Source organism: Cyprinodon variegatus, unplaced genomic scaffold (genome assembly GCF_000732505.1).
Source record: "Cyprinodon variegatus isolate N-32 unplaced genomic scaffold, C_variegatus-1.0 Scaffold833, whole genome shotgun sequence".
Lineage (NCBI taxonomy): Eukaryota > Metazoa > Chordata > Actinopteri > Cyprinodontiformes > Cyprinodontidae > Cyprinodon > Cyprinodon variegatus.
In genome coordinates, this window is record NW_015151286.1 from 98,514 (window position 1) to 102,864 (window position 4,351).

The window sequence follows — 4,351 nt, forward strand, 5'->3', positions numbered from 1 at the left end:
TTTTACTTTGTTTTCATCAAGACACTTGACCTGCTTTGATGAGCTCCTGTATCTCAGTGTGAAAAACAGCAGATACCAGGCCGGTCTCAACATCCTGTCTGTTCCTCTGCTTGGTTTTGATGTGCGTCAAAGCTGAAGGTGAAATCACGCAGGAAAAATGTACTTTTTGGAAGAAAAAAAAGCTTGTTTAATTTTTGAATTGGGTGCTCACACAGTAGACAGATCCCAGCCCAATTTCATTTTACTACCTAAGAAATGAAATATTTTCATGCACCCCTTGCAATGCACTCGAGGACTACTTTGGGTACGCATACTCCCAGTTGGGAATTACTGTCTTATTTCTTTTTTCAAATAACATTTTTTTCTTGTATACTGGCCAGAGATGACTCAGTTTTAAGGCTCGAACTGATTATGCTTGTAGGCTGGATCTGGTGCAAAGCTGATTGTTAATAAGCCAGTAGGCTATTCTGTCAGGAGTCATTCACAACTTTCACAAGTGTACAAAACATACACTTAGGGTGGTCAAACTGGTATACAGTATTTTAATGTTGACCTTTGAGTAAATATAATCACACAATTTACTGTACCTGCTAATAAGTATTCAGCAATAGTAATGTAACCTTACAATAGCAATGCAGATTTCTAAAATAGGGATTGGGAAAATAATAAAACTGTTTTTGTACACTTTTGTACAACAGCATGCTTTGTACACTTGTAAACTGTTGAAATATGACACCTTAATATATATATTTTATTAGTCTAATGCTATCACCCACCTATGCTTTCTGTGGGTAGACCTGTGGAAACCTTTATCATAGACATTAACTTTTAAAATATGACTCCTGAAACAGGAATACTTAGTTAAACTTAATCTGGCATATTGTATTACAAAGCACCCACAAAATTATTTTCCCGCTCCTTTTCTATTTTATTGTTTTTATCTCACTAGTGTACAAAGCAATATACCCAGTGTGTGTCGAGGGCAACAAAATGAACTACATAAAATTAAACTCAACACTGCAGAATTTTCAGTCTTTTTTTAACTCAATGAAACATGTACGTATGTCTTCGCTACTGTAAAGATGCTGTTGCAGTAGTGCTGGCATTGCAGGAAAACTTAAATTTCACAGTCTGCATTTAGCTTGCTTTCAGACAACAGTGCAAACAATGCTGTGTCCTTACCGTACCGTCTTGCTCTACTTAACAGTCTGTAGTGAATTTTGTAGGTCCTATAGTGACATCATTGTTTACATGGACTAATTGTTTCCTATCCAAATGTCAGCTACACCCTGCAGTTCTAACATGTGATGCATTAATTTCCTTGTGAAAGAATGCAACCATACAAATATCTATCAAACTGAATGATATCTTAAATGACTTTGGTTCATTTTAAAATGATTCTTCCTACATCTGACATTTCTCTGACCATTAGGTGTTCTTTTTGCAGTGCCATTACAAACACAAGTCCAATTAACAAAAATACTTTATTCTCATCATTCAGAATTTAAAAATTCTTTTTCTTTTACTCAATGCAATGAACATTATTACTTTGACCTTGTATGGATGGCTTTAAATGTAGATGGAGGGCGTGATTGTAAATGCTCCTTTTAAAAAATGGACATCCATAAATTCTCCGACATGGAGTGAGAAGCCAGAACCCCTAAAGTTTAAGTATTGAACTTTATAGTGAAAGGCTGGAAGATATGAACACAAGGATGAACAGATATGGATGAAGTCACTGGAAAGACAAAACAAAAGACATATTGATTCATTCAGAAACTCAATAAAAAAAACACCATTTATCTTTCTTATTTTTTTTTTTACTTAAATGTATAATTCTAATTGAAATAAGATAAACACTTTATTACACCAAACATCATAAAATTTGCATCAGTTAATAAAGACTCTTGCACTAATAAGATTAAAAGTTTATCGATCAGCAAAGATTTATGGGCATTTGAACCAAGGGGTCTTGAGAAATAACTTGAATTTGCCTCTTAAGGTCTTTGGAAAAGGAGAAAATAACTTCTGAATATCTCTTATATGCATTTTGGGAACAATAAAAGCCTGCATTACTTATTAAAATGGAATTTGTTGCTACTTCACCGCCAGCTTTTGTGTTCCTCCAAAACTCACCCTGAACCAAATTAAGCATTATGTTTGCTTTCAGGTTTTGGTAATAGTTTAATACCATTAGCATGCTTTCTAAATCAACACACTGAACTCATTGTGTCTATTTCCAGTAAGTTTTATTAATGTCACATCATACTCGGTGGCAGCCCATGTGACTGCGTCAACCAAAAAGGCTACACCCCTTTCTGCTGGGTTGTGTGACACATGAATATGGAAACACTTTTTGTGCTTGTTAAATACTCTCAGGGGTGTGCTTTTTTCCTGCCGCCTACTCTTGTAGGTTCTACAAAGTCTTGTAAATTTCAATGGCTTTCCCAGAAATGCAAGTTTATGGTCCCCTCAACCCAACAGACTTACATTTACCAAAAATCCCAGGCTGAAAGCTCCCAACTTCAGAACATCATTGCTGCCAGAAATGCCAACACTGCTGCCAAAGTAAACCCAGGCAATCTCTCTGCTGTTCATTGAAGCTTTTAGTTGAGTGTTGTACTCCTGCAGAACTCTCCAGCTCAGAGGAGTTGGGTTACAATGTTAATTTGTAACTTTCATAATCCTTATAAAGAGCTACAAGTGCGTCATCAGCCATCTAAGCATGGTCTTTCAGTAGTCTGATTGAAGGCTGCCGCCTCAGCTGATATGAGGTGCCTTTTACAACATTTGCTCTTTGTTCCACTTAAATGTTTCAGATCATTAAATGCATTTTGATACCAGACAGAAGGTTACTCATGCAAATACAAAATGTCATTTTCAAGTGATGATATCACTTATTAAGCTAGAAAATCTAACCATGCCAACTAGTCTCACATGTATAAGTAACCTATTAAAGGTTGCTACATACTCAGACATTGGTTCTTGGTCCTACAGCGAATTATGTCATTTTGTTCTCCCAGATCTGTCTGGGCAGATTTTTATTTATTTGCATCACGTCAGAGAACAGTTGTGTAATTGGTTAGGATTTGGGTGAATGTGGGAAAAAAAATCGGAGATTGTTTTTGCCTCTTTCGTTTACGAGTTGGAAATTCCTTCCTTCATTTCAGGTGTGGAAATATATACAGTGATCTTCTATATAATGTATAGTTTAAGGATCCACTGGTGTGGTGAGAAATATATGAACTAAATGTAAAGATTTCTATGATACGTCATTTGATTAATATAAAGCATTTCATTCCCTCTTCCCCTCATAAATCTGAAAAATGCCCTCTGGCTTTTTGTGCAGGTTTTGTTTACTTCTGCAGGTGTGTGATAAGCTGCAGTTGACTGGACTTTCTGTGAGTTTGGCAGCTAAAAAGTATGAAAACTTGGATGTAAAACAAATTTTTTTCTACTTCTTGCCAACTGGAGAACAAAAAACAATTTCTCGGTTCTTTCAAAGTAACGTAACGTAAATGTTTTGCCAGTTTTGACCTCGAAAACTCCAATCAAACTTCTGTGACAACCTGCAATGAGTCTTTTACAATGCTGAGAAGTTTTGTCAGCCTTGCTTTCTTGAATGTATTCAATTCAGCAACATTTTGGATTAATTTAATTTAAGCATGAAACACCTTTTTAATGTCCTGCGATACATCTCAATTTTATTTAAAGGTATAGTGGAGGATTTTCGCACATTTTTGAAAAGACCTGTCCTCTCTACTTTAAAAAAAGCACATGCGAGAGCATGCACGTCCCCATTTCTCCTCTTGCACGCTCTGTTTTAAACTTGCTTTTCCCATAGCTCATACAAGCTCACTGTGTCCATATACAGCGGGGACTATAAAGTCGACTTTATAGCAAACTCAGTTAACTGACCATTCGGAGAGATGATCATTGCTTTTGCTTAGTTGGACTGTAACTCATCCACTGAGCAGTGCCTGCGCCATGTTTGTTATAAGTTGCCACTGTCGGGTAGCGACAGCCCATGGCAAATGCCATAATGCTTTCTGAGGAGAGCTTTCCGCACAAAGCTTTCTGGGATATGTATTCCTCTTCTGAGGCCTTTGTCTTTTTCTCATACACTTTGTGGTGGTCCGTCCAGTAAGGCACAAGGACAAAGGCATATAAAAAGTATTCTCTATTTATTTTCCAAAAATAATCTTCACAAAAGAAGGGCTTACATCAAATCTAAAAAAAATTTAACAAAATATACCCAAATGAAATCAACTAAGGCATACCTAACTCAGGATAACAAACCATAAAAAAACTGACTTCACAATGAACACACAGGGGAATTTATACACAAAGG